The sequence below is a fragment of the Tamandua tetradactyla genome, chromosome 16, assembly GCF_023851605.1.
Source record: "Tamandua tetradactyla isolate mTamTet1 chromosome 16, mTamTet1.pri, whole genome shotgun sequence".
In the NCBI taxonomy this organism is placed as follows: domain Eukaryota; kingdom Metazoa; phylum Chordata; class Mammalia; order Pilosa; family Myrmecophagidae; genus Tamandua; species Tamandua tetradactyla.
In genome coordinates, this window is record NC_135342.1 from 18,697,689 (window position 1) to 18,714,832 (window position 17,144).

General features: G+C 37.5%; 1 protein-coding gene across 1 annotated transcript in view; it reads left to right on the forward strand.

Moving 5' to 3' along the window:
- Positions 1 to 2,064: 2,064 nt before the first annotated feature.
- The window catches only part of ZNF112 (zinc finger protein 112), a 34,022-nt gene continuing 18,942 nt past the window's right edge, over positions 2,065 to 17,144 (forward strand). The window contains 1 exon segment of the mRNA XM_077131511.1: positions 2,065 to 2,185. The gene's annotated coding sequence lies outside the window, so the exon portion shown is untranslated.

The following is a 17,144-nucleotide window of genomic DNA, read 5'->3' on the forward strand; positions in this document are numbered from 1 at the left end:
CTCAGTGGAAAGTTAGCTGCCTTTCCTCTGAAGAACCAACAAAATAAATCCCCTTTTATTAAAAACCAATCCGTCTCTGGTGTGTTGCATTCCGGCAGCTAGCAAACTAGAACAGCTATTTTCAGCATCACTTTTGTCTTGACAAAACTCTAGCCATTAAATCTAATTTCTAGTTTACAGAAGTATTGAAGTTTCAAGTTAATACTAAGTGCCAGATCAAGGAAGTCATCAGACAAATCAAGAACGTGAGAAATCGTACATGACACCTCCCCTAGTTACTTCACTAAGTCAAGGTGTGTTAATTGAAGTAAGGGAAGCTGTGCTAGATTATAAAAGGCTCAAGTGACAAAATGTCAAATATAATTAATATGCAAGTATAAAAGAAAAAATATTACAGCCCAGGAGAAAAGTGGATGCTTAAATTCCTTCCTCCCTCCCTCTCCTTCCTTCCTTCCCCCCTCTCTCCCTCCCTTCCTTCCTCTATTCCTCCCCTCCCCAATTTTTCTAGATCTTAGCCATTACCTCGTTATCTGTCTTACCTGAAATATCATGTTTCCTACAAGACAAGTTATAGTATTTATGATGTGATGCGCAGGGTGGAAATAGATAACAAAGAAAAAAATGCCAAGACTCTATATAGGATTTATCCTTTCCCATATTACAATATTTTCTCTCTATCCATACAGCGCTTTCCATTGCCTTATGACCCACATTGGTAATCAGCAAGTAAAATTAAGGAAAAGTCGGAGATATTTGCTACTTCTGTTTTTATGGCCTCATCAATGCTTCCATCTGTTTGTGTCTATGCATGTGTGTGTGCGTGTGCGTGAGCGTATTCTTGGCATACACATTCATTCTTGTGTATTCTAGAAAGAACAGCTCATGGTAAGTGACACTATTAGAATTTAGCTGGATCACATCCATATGGATTCCATATGTGTCATGGTTAGGGACAGGTGTCAACTTGGCCAAGTTGTGGTACCTGTTCATCTGATTGGGCGAGTGCTGGCCTGTCTGTTGCAATGAGGACATTTCATAGGATTAGGTCATGATCACGTCAGCTACATCCACAGCTGATTCCATTTGTAATCAGCCAAAGGGGAGTGTCTTCTGCAATTAGTGATGCTAAATCCAATCATGGGAAGCCTTTTAAGGAGGACTCAGAGGAGACAGGTTGCATTCCTGCTTTGGCTGGTGAGCCTCTCCTGTGGAGTTCATCCAGGCCATCCATTGGAGTCCTCGGCTTCGCAGCCTGCCCTGTGGATTTTGGACTCTGCATTCCTACGGTCACGTGAGACACTTTCATAAATTTTATATTTGCAAGTGTTCCCTGTTGATTCTGTTTCTCTAGAGAACCCTAACTAATACAATATGGAACAAAGGAGACAATCCAGTGAAAGTAACGTTTAGATCCCATGTTCTTAAATTTCGGTACTCAGTGCGGGTCAGTTCAATATCCTTTCATGATCTGCATTTATCGCCCACACAATGCTTCCCTTCTATAATGTTTTCTTTTCTTTTTCCACCGTATTTTATGCTTCTCTCGTCTCTTTGCGGAATAGTTTCTCGAAATTTACAAACACACACACACAAATATACATCTATACATGTGCATGCATATATGTTGTTAGTTTGGTTGAGTATTTTTATGGTCATGTTTGAAAGGAAAAAACATTCAGGAAAAAAAGACCGAGGAGGGAGCGGTCTGACTTGACTAGCAGCATAGAATTAATTCAGCCTGCTATTAATTCTAATACATAAGAAAGGGCAGCCTTGATGGATACGGTGCCTTGCAAGGGATTCGGGGGATTGTAGTCCAGAAGGTGAGACAGTCTCCAGCAAAGCCCACGGTCTGCTGCAAATATAGAGAAGTATATGTTTGAGCTCCGTATGTTTGGAAGCATTTCGACTGCAGGAAAGCAGAGCCACGGAATTTGTTTCAGTCTTGAATGATGTGAAATAGAATTCAGGTCATGGATGTCAGGAAGGCGCAGTAGTTACCTGGGAATTCTGGGAAGTGTAGTTCAGGAACCTTGCATGTGGGAAGAACTTCCGCCGCAGGAGGGCAAGGAGGCGTGTCTGTTCCCGTCGGGAATTCTGGGAAGCGTAATCCAGGAGCGCTGGGAAGGCAGAGGGACTTCCACTCCGGAAACGCCAGGCCGCAGCCTTCTTTCCTCCCAGCAAGGTGAGCCTTCCCCAACCCTGGTCCCTCTCCCAGAGTTCACAGTGACTGTTCAGCGCTTTTCTGTGGACCAATAGAGACCAGAACCTTGACTTTGGGGAAGAGAATCCGCAGCTGAGGACGAAGGGCGGGGTTTGTGTTCTTTGAATGAGCGTTCTCGAATGTGGAATCGTTTGCGCATCGCTGGCTCAGGGCTGGAGCCCGGGTGGTACATCGCCAGGGTTGAGTTCTCCCGGGTTCTATACTTACGTAACCTTTCTCCCAACCACCACCGGCCTGCTCTGCGGTTCCCTAGCAGTATAATGTTCAGCGGGTGTCTTCAACTCTTTGCCTTCATTTCTTTTTCTTTAACAGGGTGCTAGTACCTACCTGATAGAGATATTTGGGGCGTTGAATGAGAAATGTACAACTAAAAGGCTTAGAACAAATGGCATGGAGTACAAGATAAGTTTCTTGTAAATAGTAGTTTTTATTTTCCTGAGAAGCGCTCAGTTCTCTGAAAGCTCACGTGAACTCTGGATGGGGTCCGAGCTCCAGCTGCAGTGTCCCTGGCCCTTCTCTGATCCCTAAAGGAAGCAGGGCTTTACCCAGATTCCTAGTGACTTTTTTATTTCTTATTTTTTTTTTTAAGGAGCGTTTTGTCTGGGGAAGCCCACTGTAATTTATGTGAGAGTTCTGATGAAGTTCTGATGATTTCTCTCAGCCTCCTTTCCCTCCCCAGCCTTGACTTCGTGAGAAAGTCTGCAGGGAGGAGGAGGAAGTACCCCTTGATTCCTGGCATCAGAACCTCACCTGATTGGGACTTAGCATCCTTCTTCCTCCTAGGTCATTCGTATTCTCGGGGGAGAAGGTATTTCCTTCATTCCTTGGCAAATTCTTCTGCTGAAGAGCTGCAACTATACTTGTTGAATAAATGCAAGAATGCATGGAAGGAATACTTGGGCTTGAATAATTAGGATAATATTTAGGCATTTACTGCTAAATACCATTCTATTGGTTTTATATGAATTAATATATTTAGCCTCACAAGTTTCCTATGGGGATCTGTTATTGTTCCCATTTTAAAGATGAGGAAACAGATGTGTCCAATGTCACATCACTGATAAGAAGCTTAACTCGGATTTGAATTTAGGTAATCTCGATTCATTGCCTTAGTTCTTCAAGTGTTCAGTATCAGGTTGGGAAGGCAAGTTTGAATTCTTGTACAGGACCACGAATTTTGAGTTTTTGATAAAACTTTTTTAATTATCTGCAATTACTTAATTTTACTTTATTTGAAATAATATTTATAGTTCATATTCTAATTAAAAAAGAATTATTGCATATTGTAGAGAATTAAGAAAATATATGAAGTATAAAGAAAAGCAATTTAGCTATCCATAACCCCAGATGTAGAGATTACCATAGTAGTGTTCTAATGTTTTTCTCCTCAATAGTTTTTTTTTTTCGTTTTTATTTGTGGTTTACAGAATATATGTTATAGTTTTATTTTCCCCTTAAATTGTTACTCTTGAAATTTAAGAACCTAGCCAAGTGTAATAAGAATAGAATAATGAACACTAACTTCAACCCTTGTCAGTATTTGCCAGGGGTTATATCAACTCCCCCATTTTTTCGTTTGTTTCAGTATTTTATAGCAAAGCCCCAATATTCAGTCTGTATGATATACAACTCAATCTGTATGATTGTTTCATTTGTTTCAGTATTTTATAGCAAAGCCCCAATATTGAGTCTGTATGATTATCACAAGTGATTATATCCAAGAGCAAGAAAGGGAAATGGTAACAGCTACTCTATGGTTTTCGTTCTTTGCAACTCAAGGAAGTTAGGGAACGTGAGAATTTCAGTTTGGAGAGGGAAGGTGATGAATTTTGTTTTCCCATGTAGTGTTTGACTTGTCTGTCATGTAACTTTTTTTTATCCATATGTTTCCAGTAGGTTCTTCTTTTGCAGGGACCATGCCGTATTTTTCTCTGTGGATCCAGTGTACAGTGTGATATTGGCAGAAGCATTATTACTGTTTGTGACAGCTAGAATTAAGGGTCTGCACAGAATTTCTGAAATTGGAATTAGGGAGCAAAACAAAATAAAATAACACATGGAGCTGTTCCTTAATCTTATTCATTATTGGTGAATTATGGAGTCTATCGGATATTGAGAAGTTGACAAGCAATTATTGGTTTTACTTTGATCATTTAAAACAAATTATATAACAATGTGGTGGTGATGATAAAAACCAACATTTATAGACTATGTTTTATGGCTGAGGCAGTGTTTCTGTGATTTACATATTTTGACTTCTCGTAACAAACTTACTACTACTCTCATTTTACAAATGAAGAAATAAGGATTTTTAAAAAAGTTTTTATTGTGAAATAGAACATTATAGAAAAGCAATAAATTTCAAAGTACATTTTAACAAGAAGCTATAGAACAGATTTCAAAATTTGTTGTGGGTACAGTTACACAATTTCAGGTTTTTCCTTCTAGCTGCTCCAAGACACTGCAGACTAAAAGAAATATCAATATAGTGATTCGAAAACAATCATATTCATTTTTAAATCCTATCTTCTCTGTTATAACTCAAGGACTTTTAATTATGCAGTAAAATTGGCTATTCTTTTCCTTGTAGTGTACAATTCTATTAATTTTACCAGTATAGATTCATAATAATCACTATAAGAAAATAAAGCAAAATTGCGTCACTCAGAACCTCCTCCCCCTCTCCTGTTTTTTCTTTATAATTATCCTTTTCTGCAACTATAACCACCAGCAACCACTATAAACCTACAGCTTTCTCTTTTTGAGATTGTCATATAAATGGACTCATTCCATATGTGTCCTTTTTAGTAAGGGTTCTTTCACTCAGCATAATAATGCCTTTGACATTCATCTAAGTTGTTGATTGTATCAATATATTTTTTATTTTTTAAAATGTTTTCATTGCAGTATCTTCACACACCATCCAGTCCATCCAAAGTATATAATCAGTGGCTCACAGTATCATCACATAGTTGTGCATTCATCATAGTGATCATTTTTAAAACATTTACACAACTCCAGAAAAAGAAATAAAAAAAAAACCCATACATCCCATACTCCTTACCCATCCTTCTAATTGACCATTAGTATTGCAATCTGCCTCAATTTCTTTTTTATCCCTTATCCCACACTTAATATTTATTTTTTTACTTATCTATCCATACCCTGGATGAAGGAAGTATCAGCCACACACTTCACAAAGTTTTCACAATCACTTGTCACATTGTAAAGCTATATAGTTATACATTCATCTTCAAGAATCAAGGCTAATGGAATATAGTTCAACAGTTTGAGGTAATTCCCTTTAGCCACTCTAATGCACACTAACTAAAAAGAATATCTATATAATGTGTAAGAATAACCTGTGGATGACATCTCTACTCTGAAATCATTCAGCCACTGAAACTTATTTTGTCTCATTTCTCTCCTCCCCCTATGTTAACAAGGTTTTCTCAGTCTCATAATACCAGGCCCTGGCTCATTCCTGGAACTCATACATGTTGCCAGAGAGATTTACATTCTTGGAAGTCATTCCCACAAGTCGGGAGGGCAGTGACTTCACTTGTTGAGTTGGCTTAAGAGAGTTGCCACATCTGAGCAACAAAAGAGATTCTCTGGGGGTGACTCTTAGGCATAATTATAAGTAGGCTTAACTTCTCCTCTGCAGGAATAAGTTTCATAGGAGTGAGGCCAAGATAGAGGGCTTACCCTATTAATTGATTGTCCCCACTGCTTGCGAGAGTATCAGCAGTTCTTCAAATGGGGAAGTTTAATATTTCCTCCTTTCTCCCCAGGTGCCCAAGGGGATTTTGCAAGTACTTTTTTAGTCTTTGCCCGTATTAATCTGGGATGTATCAGGACATCACATTAACCTGTACGAACCAAAAAGATCTCACTCCCTATTCAAGATTCCATGTAATTATAGTGTTTGGATAAACTGACCATATGAGGTAAATTAGATAGTGTGCTACCAAAAATGAAAATTTTGTATTAAACATCTCTTCCTTTGATTTCATGCAGAGGTTGAAGTTTTAAAATATAGACCATGTCATTCTTACCCTATATTCTGATTTACCTTAGTCCTATCCAGATCAGCTTCATTCATATCTCTAGTTGAATCAGTTTTTCAACTTTTTAAAACAGTTGCTGTCTGTAATTCTGACTTTAATAGTTTCAGAGTTCTACCTCTGAGTCTCACATTTCACACAAATACCGAAGTTCCAGGGAATGACCAGGTTATACATAATTAGCTCAGCATCTCAGAATTTAAAAATAACAGTTAGAAATCTGGAATACATGTGGTTACTGTAAGAGCTTACCATCTAAGATCCTTTACAATAGGCCCCAACCTGATGACCCATGCTCTGAACTTCGATTTTCCAAGTTGTATATTATAGTTACTCTATATGAGTGAGGCATGATAATATTTGTCTTTTTGTTTCTGACATTTCATTCAACATACAGTCCTCAAGATTCATTCGCCTAGTTGCATGCCTTACAACTTCCTTCTTGCAGCCACTCTGTAGTCCATTGTTATGTATACACCAGAGTTCCTCCTTCCATTCCTTAGTTGAAGTACCCCTAGGGCACCTCCATCCATTGCAAATTATGAACACTGCCACCAAAAACTCCACTGTGCAAATGCCCATTCGTGTCTCCACTCTCAGTTGCTCTAAGTGTATATCTAGGAACCCAAATTGCAGGAGCATATGGCAACCCACATCTAGTCTCCTGTGGAGCCACTATACTACTCTCCAGAGGGATTGCAGCATTTTGCTTCCCTACCAACAGTGAATCGATGCATCTCTTTCTCCACATTTTCTCCAGCACTTCTATCTCTCTATTCATTTTAAAACAATTTTATTCACAGATCATACAATCCAACCTAAATAAATAGACATGCCTTCACCACCATTATCTACATGAAGACATTTCTTTTCTTTTGCAAGAATCCATACCCCTCCCCCACACCCTTGCTTGTTGACATTTAGTCTTGGGGTAATGCCTTTGTTACACTCAGTGGAAGCATGTTACAGTGTGACTGTTGATTAGAGACCCTAGCTTACATTGATTTTACTTCCTCCTTTATACCATCCATTTCAACAGTGCTGACATTCATTTGTTCTTGCTCATGCAAAAATGTTTTTTTTGTGTGTGTGTGTGTGTACGTTTAATCACCATTATTACCCACTCTAGGCTTTCCTATGTTATACTTTCTCAGTCTTTATCCTCATTTTTTCCTTCTGGTTTCATACATGCCCCCAGGCCTTCTTCCTCAACCATACTCACATTTAGCTTCATTTAGTACTTATATTATTGTGCTACCATCAGGTAATATTGTGCTATCTGTTTCTGAATGTTTAAAATCAGTCCTGTTGCATGATCTGTATTCCTGTAGCAGCAAATGCCCAATCTCTACCCTCTTTCTATCTCCTCATAGCCTGTGTTCTTAACTTTAACTCTCAAAGTTCATCCATTAAGGTAAGTTCATGTTAGTGAGACCATACAGTATTTGAGCTTTTGCTTCTGGCTGATTTCGCTCAGCATGATATCCTCAAGATTCATCCACATTGTTACATGCACCATGAGTTTATTCTGTCTTACAGCTGCATAGTATTCCATTATATATATGTACCACTGCTTGTTTACCCACTCACCCATTGATGGACATTTGGGCTGTTTCCATCTTTCAGCTTCTTAAATAGTGCTGATAAAAACATCGATGTGCAAATGCCTGTGTCCTTGCCTTAATTCCTCTGAATATATAACTAGTAATGAGACTGCTGGATCATTTGGCAATTCTATATTTAACTTCCTGTGGAACTGCCAAACTGTCTTCCAGAGCAGTTGCGCCATTTTACATTGCCATCAACAGTGAATAAGTGTGCCTCTTTCTCCACGTCCTCTCCAGCACTTGTCGTTTTCTGGTTTTGTTTTTCTTTTTTGGATAATGACTGTTCTGGTGGGTATGAGATTATATCTCATTGTGGTTTTGATTTGCATTTCCCTGATAGCCAGTGAAGCAGAGCATCTTTTCATGTGCCTTTTAACATTTGTATTTCCTCTTCTAAAAAATGTCTGTTTATGTCTTTTGTCCATTGTTAAATTGGGTTTTTGTCTTTTTGTTGTTGAGTTGATGAATCTATTTATATATTCTGGATACTAAACCCTTATCTGATATGTGGTTCCCAAATACTGTTTTCCATTGCATAGGCTGCCATTTACCTTTCCTGACAAAGTTCTTTGATGCACAGAAGTGATTAATTTTGAGGAGAGTCCATTTATCTATTTCTTTTTTTAAGTGCTAGTACTTTGAGTGTAAGATCTAGGAAACTACCCCCTATTGCAAGATTGATAAGACATTTCCCTAAATTTTCTTCTTAAAGTGTTATGGTCTTAGTGCCAATGTTTGGCTTTTGATCCATTTTGAGGTAATTTTTGTATAGAGTATGAGATATGGATTCTCTTTCATTCTTTTGCGTATGGAGATCCAGTTCTACAAACACCACTTATTGAAGAGGGCCCTCTGTACAGGGTAAGTTGGCGTGACTGCCTTATCAAAGATCAATTGTCCATAGATGAGAAGGTCTATTTCTGAACACTCAATTCAATTCCATGGTCTGTATATCTATCTTTATGCCAGTAACATGCTGCTTTGACCACTGTAGTTTTGTGATATGCTTTAAAGTCAGGTAGAGTGAGACCTTCTACTTCATTTTTCTTTTTTTTTTCAAGGTATTTTTAGCTATTCAGGGCACCTTTCCCTTCCAAATAAATTTCAAAATTGTTTTTTCTATTTCTAAAAGTAAGATGTTGGGATTTGAATTGGTTTTGCATTGAATCTATAAATCAATTTGGGTAGAATTGACACCTGAATTATATTTGGTCTTCCAATCCATGAACACAGTATGCTCTTCATTTATTTAGGTCTTCCATGATTTCTTTTAGCAATTTGTCATAGTTTTCTGTATATGTCTTTTGTGTCCTTAGTTAAATTTATTCCTAAATATTTTATTCTTTTGGTGGCTATTGTAAATGGAATTTTTGTCTTGATTTCCTCCTCAGATTGCTCATTATTAGTGTATAGAAACACTAGTGATTTTGAGGTGTTAATCTTGTACCCTGCCACTTTTCTGAACTCATTTATTTGCTCTAGTGGCTTAGCTGTAGATTTTTTGGGATTTTCCACATACAGTGTCATGTCATCTGCAAACAGTGAAAGTTTTTACCTCTTCCTTTCCAATTTGGATGCCTTTTTTTTCTTGTCTAATTGCTCTGGCTTGAATTTTCAGCACAGTGTTGAATAACAGTGGTGACAGTGGCATCTTTGTCTTATTCCTGATCTCAGAGGGAAAACTTTCTGTCTTTCCCTATTGAGTATGATGTTGGCTGTGGTATTTTCATCTATTCCCTTTATCATGTTGAGGAAGTTCTCTTCTATTCCTATCCTTTGAAGTGTTTTCATCAATAAAAGGATTTTGAATTTTGTCAAATGCCTTTTCTGATTAATTGAGGTGATCCTGTGGTTTTCCACTTTGATTTCTTGATGTGGTGTATTACATTAATTGATTTTCTTGTGTTGAGCCAGCCTTGCATACCTGGACTAAATCCCACTTGGTCATGGTGTATAATTCTTTTATTGTGCTGCTGGATTTGATTTGCAAGTATTTTGTTCAGGATTTTTACACCTATATTCATTAAAGAGATTGGTGTGTAATTTTCTTTTCTTGTAGTATCTTTGGCTTTGGTATTAGGATGATGTTGGCTTTGTAGAATAAATTAGGTAGCTTTCCCTCCGCTTCGGTTTTTTTTGAAGAGTTTGTACAAAATTGGTACTAATTCTTCCTTGAGTGCTTGGTAGAGTTCATATGTGAAGCCCTCTGGGTCTGGACTTTTCTTTTTAGGGAGCTTCTTGATGATTGATTCAGTCTCTTCACTTGTGGTTAGTTTGTTGAGGTTGTCTATTTCTTCTAGAGTCAATGTTTGTTGTTCATGCTTTTCTAGGTTGTTCATGTTTTTCTAATTTCATCTGCATTATCTAGTTTATTAGCATATAGTTGCTCATAGTGTTAGCTCATTACCTCCTTTAATTCTTCAGGGTCAGTGGTTATGTCCCCTCTCTCATGTGTGATTTAACAATTTGCATCCTCTGTCTCTGGTTTTTCTTCTTTTTTGTTTGTTTGTTTCTTTGTTTTTTTTTGCTTTTGTCGGCAGCACTAAGGGTCCATCAATTTTGTTGATTTTCTCAAAGAACCACCTTCTGGTTTTATTGATTTTATTGATTTGTTTTCATATTCTCAATTTCATTTATTTCTGCTCTCATGTTTGTTATTTCTTTCCTTTTGTTTGCTTTGAGGTAGTTTGCTGTTCTTTTACGAATTTTTCCAGGTGAACAGTTAATTTCTCGATTTTAGCTCTTTCTTCTTTTTAAAAAATAGGCCTTTACAGCAATGAATTTCCTACTCAGTACCACCTTTGCTGTATCTCATAAATATTGATATGTTTTGTTTTCATTTCCATTTGCCTCGAGATATTTACTGATTTCTCTTTTAATTTCTTCTTTGACCCATTGGTTGTTTAATAGTGTGTTGTGTAGCCTCCATATATTTGTGAATTTTCTGACCCTCTACCTGTTACTGATTTCCACCTTCATTCCATTTTGATCCAAGAAAGTGTTTTGTGTAAATTCAGTCTTTTTAAATTTATCAAGACTTGCTTTGTGACCTAATATATGATTTGTCCTTGAGAATAATCCATGAGCACTTGAGAAGAATGTGTATTCTGCTGTTGTGGGGTGTAATGTTGTGTAAATATCTGTTAAACCTAGTTCGTTTATCGTGTTATTCAAAATCTCTGTTTCCTTTTTGATCCTCTGTTCAACTGTTCTATCCATTGATGAGGGGGGGAATTGAAGTCTTCAACTATTATGATAGAGGTGTCTACTTCTCCCTTCAGCGTTGTCAGTGTTTGCCTCATGTGTTTTGGAGCACTCTGAAGTGGTGTGTGAATATTTATGATTGTCATGTCATCTTGATGGGCTGTTCCTTTTATTAATGCATAGTGTCTTTCTTTGTCTCTTTTAACTGTTTTACATTTGAAGTCTGATTTGTCAAATATTAATACAGCTATCCTGCTCTTTTCTGGTTGTTTTTTGCATGGAATATCTTTTTTCCAACCTTTTACCGTCAATCTGTTTTTGTCTTTGGGTATAAAGTCAGTCTCTTGTAGAGAGCATATAGATGGGTCCTGTTTTTTAATCTCTTCTGCCAGTCTTTGTCTTTTGATTGGGGAGTTTAATCCAATAACATTAAATGTTATTACTGTAAAGGCAGTGCTTTCTTCTACCATTTTGTCTTTTTGATTTTATATGTCATATCTATTTTTTTCTCTTTTTGTCTTTACTTATAGTCTTCATTTCTACACTCTTTTCCAGACTTCTGTCACCTCTTTTTTCCTATCTGCCTGTAGTACTTCTCCTTTAGTTTCTTGCTGAGCAAGTCTTTGTCAGAAACTCTGTCAGTGACTGTTCAAAAATATTTTAAGCTCCCTCTCATTTTCTGAAGGGCAGTTTTGCTGGGTATAGTATTCTTGATTGGTAGTTTTTCTCATTCAGAGTCTTAACTATACCATACCACTGCCTTCTTGACTCTAATTTCTCCTGAGAAATCCACACATAGTCTTATCAAGCTTCCCTTGTATGTGATACATTGCTTTACTCTTGCTGCTTTCAAAATTTTCTCTTTAGAGTCTTTGACATTAAACAGTCTGATTAGTATATGTCTTGTAGTAGGTCTATTTAGATCTGTTCTGTTTGGGGTATGTTGTGCTTTTGGATCTGTAATTTCATGTCTTTCATAAGAGATGGGAAATTTTTTGTGATTATTTCCTCCTTTTTTCTTTCTGTTCCTTTTCCCTTCTCTTCTTTTGGGAACCCATAACATTTATATATATGTGCTTCGTGTTGTCATTCAGTTCTCTGAGACCCTACTCATATTTTCTATCCTTTTCCTTATCTGGTTCTTTTGTGTGTAGGATTTTAGGTGTCCTGTTCTCTAGTTCACTAAGCCTTTCTCTTGTCTCTTCAAATCTGCTGTTGTAGGTCCCCATTGTTTTTTTCATCTCCTCTATTGTGCCTTTCATTTCCATAGCTCCTGCCATTTGTTTTTTAAAACTTTCAAGTTATTTATGTTTATCCAGTGTTCTCTTTATACTTTCCTCTCTTTTGCCATATCTTCCCTCAACTCGTTGATTTGATTTTTTTTTTATGTGATTTTATATCTGTTCAAACATCCTTAATTAGTTGTTTCAGCTCCTGTATCTCATTTGAAATGTTGGTTTGTTCCTTTGACTGGGACATATCTTTGATTTTCCTAGTATGACTTCTTATTTTGCTGTTATGGCTGTGCATTTGATTTCCTTAATTAGTTCATTCTGGGGTTCGTTTTCAGTCTTTTACCTATCATTTTCTTGTTGGTTGACTTTGTTCTCTGTCTGTTCTTTGGCATTCAGTTCAACTTTTTCTAGGTCTCTAGCAACTTTTGTTTAACCAATCAGATCTTTTCAGTTTTTGTTTTCTTGCCCTGCCTGTATGGAACCTTTATTTTAGGAGGCTCTTGTGGTGGTTAGGTTCAGGTGACAACTTGGCAAAGTGCTAGTGCCTAGTTCTGCTGCTTTACTTGAATCATTAGGATGTGAAACTCATCTATAGCTGATTACATCTGCAGTCCTCTAAGGGGAGTGCCTTCCAGATGTTTTATTCACTGGAGGCTTAAAAGAAAGAGCTCAGTACAGCATTGCCCAAGTAGCTCAGCATACCTCATCTCAGCAATCACAGCTCAACTCATATTTTGGAGATGCAAAAGGGAATCCCCCCAGGGAAAGCTGTTGGAACCCAGAAGGAATCCACCCAGAGAAAGCTGTTGGAACCCAGAAACCAGGAGAGAAGGCCAACAGGCATCACCCCTTTACCTTCCCATGTAAGAGAGAACCTCAGATGAAAGTTAGATGCCTTTTCTCTGAAGAACTATAAGTTTTTAACTAAATAAATCCCCTTTTATTAAAAGCCAGTCCATTTCTGGTGTGTTGCATTCTATCAGGTTTGGAAGACTAGAACAGGTCTCCTCAGATATGATTGACCCCAGTCAGATTTTCCTAGACCAGGCAGTCCCATGTCTCAGGTTGAGAGTGTAACCAGTATCAGGTTTCCCTGTCCAGGATGTGGCACTTATCAGCCCACAGCTTCCCACTAGAATGATGCAGTGCCTTTAATTCTCAACAGCCTTTCCCTGCCAGTGGTGGTGTTAAACCGAAGATTGAGATAGTGGATGGACTTAGGTTGCTTCTGTTTTCTAGCCCCTGCAGCCTGAATTCCCTGAAGAAGAACTGGCACTTGAGCTTGCCCACTGCCCTTTTCTTGGGAAAGATACACCCTTTAGGGTCTTGTCCCCATTCACCTGACTAGTTAATTTGTCTTTCAGACATGCCTTAATTCTGCCCTTGCCTGGGGCAGTGCTGAGGCTGAGACTGCTCCTTGGCAATTCTATCTAATGAGCTGTTAAGAAAGAAGAAAAGAGAAAATAGGCCTTTTCAGATCCAGACCACAGGTCCCTGGGTTTACCAGTCAAGAACTGGTCCAAGGCTCTAATGGTCCCCAGGCTGTATATGCCCCCTTTTGGGGGGGTTACAGTCCTTTTTAGTATTTCGTGCTGTCCAACCCAAAAAGCTTCTTTTTTAATTTTTTTCTGTCAGCCCTGCCCCCTCCCAGCCAGGGTGAAAACTCTGGGTTCCTTTAGTTCTCACTCCAAGTTTATCTGTGCTCAGGGCCTGTTTCAGCAGTCCTAATTTGTTAATAATTCTGCAGTTGGAGCTTGGTTGAGCTAACTTCCTTGCTCCTATAGGGCCTGTTTCTTTTATCCCTTGGAACTAGCCTGCTGTTCCCCTGGGGGGAGGGGCACCAGCCTCCATGGCTTGGGAGATACAGTTCTTTGTGGGCTCTCAGCTGTTCCACTCATTCTGATTGATGTATGATGTGTGTCTGGTCACTGATCCCCTAACAGTTCCATATAGTTCTTGGCTATTTACTAACTTTCCTGGAGGACAAACTAAATTCCACACCTCACTACACCACCATCTTGCCACCTCGCCCCCATTGTTTCTTTTTAATTGCTGCTTAATATTCCATTTTATGAAGATACAACAGTTCATCCATTCACCCTTTGAAGGTATATGGATTTTTCCTTTTTCATTTTGGGGCAATTATGAATAGAGCTACTTTAAATATTCAGGTACAGGTTTTTCTCTGGGGTATATACCCAGAAGTAGGACACAGGGTCATACAGAAACTGTATATTTAACTTATAGGAAACTGTCAGATTGTTCTCCGATGTGGCTGTACCATTTTGCATCCCATCAATGATGTATGAGAATGGATTGTTCCACATCCTCACCAGCACTTACTATTTTCCATATATATATGGAAATATATATATATATATATATATATAATTTTAGCCCGTATAATAGATGTGTATTGGTATCCCACTGTGGCTTTAATTTTTATTTCCCTAAAGGCTACTGATATTCAGCAGCTGTCTTTTGTCTTCCTTATGTGTTCTTTACCAAAGTACTTATTTATTCGTTTGCTCAGTATTAAATTGGGTTGATTTTTTAAATTTTTCCTTATTGATTTTTTGAAAGAGTTCTTTATATATTCTGGATTCAAGAGTTTTGTCAGAGATGTTATTTGCAAATATTTCTCCTCAGTTTATAGCTTGTCTTTTCATTCTCTTTTAACAGTGTCTTTGCCAGAGCACAAATTTTTGATTTTTGATGAAGTCTTGATTTATCAATGCTTTCATTTTTGATTTTCCTTCTATTGCCATGGCTGAGAACTCTGCCTAATCCCAGGTCACAAAGATATTCTATTATGTTTTCTTTGAGAAATTTTATAGTTTTACATTTTACATTTAGATCTTTGATCCACTTTGAGCTATGATGCATAAGCATTAGGTAGAAGTTCATTTGTTTATATGTAGTTGGCCAGCTGTCCCAAAATTATTTGTATGGGTCTATTTCTATACTCTTTTCTGTTATATTGATTTATATATCTCTTCACCAATACCACGGTATCTTAATTACTGTAGCTTGCTAGTAAATCTTTAAAGCAGATAGTGTGATTCCTCTAACTTTATACTTTTCCAGAATTATTTTAGCTATCCTAATTCCTTTGCCTTTCCATATACACTTTAGAATCAGCTTGTCTCTAGCTACCAAAAATGCAGCTGGGATTTTGATTGGGATTGTGTTAAATCTTTAGACCTATCTTTAGTATGTTGAGTCTTCCAATCCATGAATACAGTGTTTCTCTCCATTTGTTTAAAGTGTTTGTATCAATAGCTGACAGTTTTCCATATACAAATCCTATACATGTTTTGTTAGACTTATTCCTAAATATGTAACTTATTCTTTTGGAGTTAATGTAAGTTGTATTTTAATTTTGGTTTCCAATTATACATTGGTAGTGTATAGAAATATGAATGATTTGTGTGTTTTGACCTTGATTTTGCACTTGATCAGCAATGCTGAAAATATTTACAATCTGGCTCTTTTCAAAGAAAGTTTGCCAACGCTACAACAAAATCAATTAAATCAAAAATGTGTTTTTTGAAAAACATCAATAAAAAACCTCTAGCCTTCTTCACCTCTTTTCACACTTAGTCCCCCAAACAACGCTGCAAGGTAGGTTCTCTTATCACCAATGCAGTGTTTTTAGGTTAAGTGAGACACAAGTTCACTTTTTTTGTTGTTGTGGTTTACATGAGAAACTATAGTAGCATCACAGGTTGCATTAGTCTTGTGTCTGTGTGGAAATATTAGGTTGGGAAACCACCAACCTCTTAGGAAAACCAACGGCGACCACTTTAAGTTAGAAGAACCACAACATAAGTAGGCGATTCAAAGAGTTTGTGTCTACAGAGACAAGGATCTGACCCTTGTCCAGAAGTCAGAACACCTAAGCTTTCCTGTCCTTGGCTTATATATTCTTGTGTAGTTTGGGGCCAAGCATTTTACATAAAGCTAGCATTATTTGCATCTGTAATTATCTGCTGACTTCTAATTAATGAGCATGTCCCTAGGGTTATACAATTCTGTGTTGTCTACATACTATTTCATACATTGCATGTTCAAAAATGGAGGAAAGTCTCCACATCTAGGTGTGTCTTTTACTGTGCTAATAAGGCAGGGGTCACCTTAAGGACATTTTTGAGACTGCTTTGCCTGTGCTTGTGACTGGTTGAATCCAGTTTCTCTGCTTGACCAGAAAAGTAGGATATAGTTAACCACAAGTGCAGGATGTTGGCTTAAGTATAGGTTCTAAATTTTTATAATTTATATGCTTCTCATTAGTTTTGAATGCTGGGCTCTTGGTTCCCTTTCTCTCTAGTTCTAGCCAGCTACCAGCTTCTCCTATGAAACTGTAACTATTTCTTTTAACCCTCGTAACTCTGCTGCTATCCTCCACAACCACTCCAACAGGAAGAGGGATGTACCATTGAGTCTTCTTTGGTTTAAAATAAATATATTATTTTTTCTTGTGTGATTATATAAGAATATAAGAATTCACTGCCATTATACTTTCTGCAACCGTGGTCCCAATGCCTACACAATTTTTATTATTGGGTAACAAATTAAGAAGCCAGGGTTAGACATTTTAGAAGTTCAGAGAGACTTTCCAGTACAGAGCAGTAATCTGTGACATCCAGATGTCTTGCAAGACAAATTTGCAAGGACAATTTTATGATGCAGGGTAGTATTGCTTCTCTGCAGCTGCAAGGATTCAGAGAACCCTGGTATAGTTATAACAGCTTTCTGCTACTCGCACATGTAATCATGATAACAGCCCTATAAATGTTAGTACTGT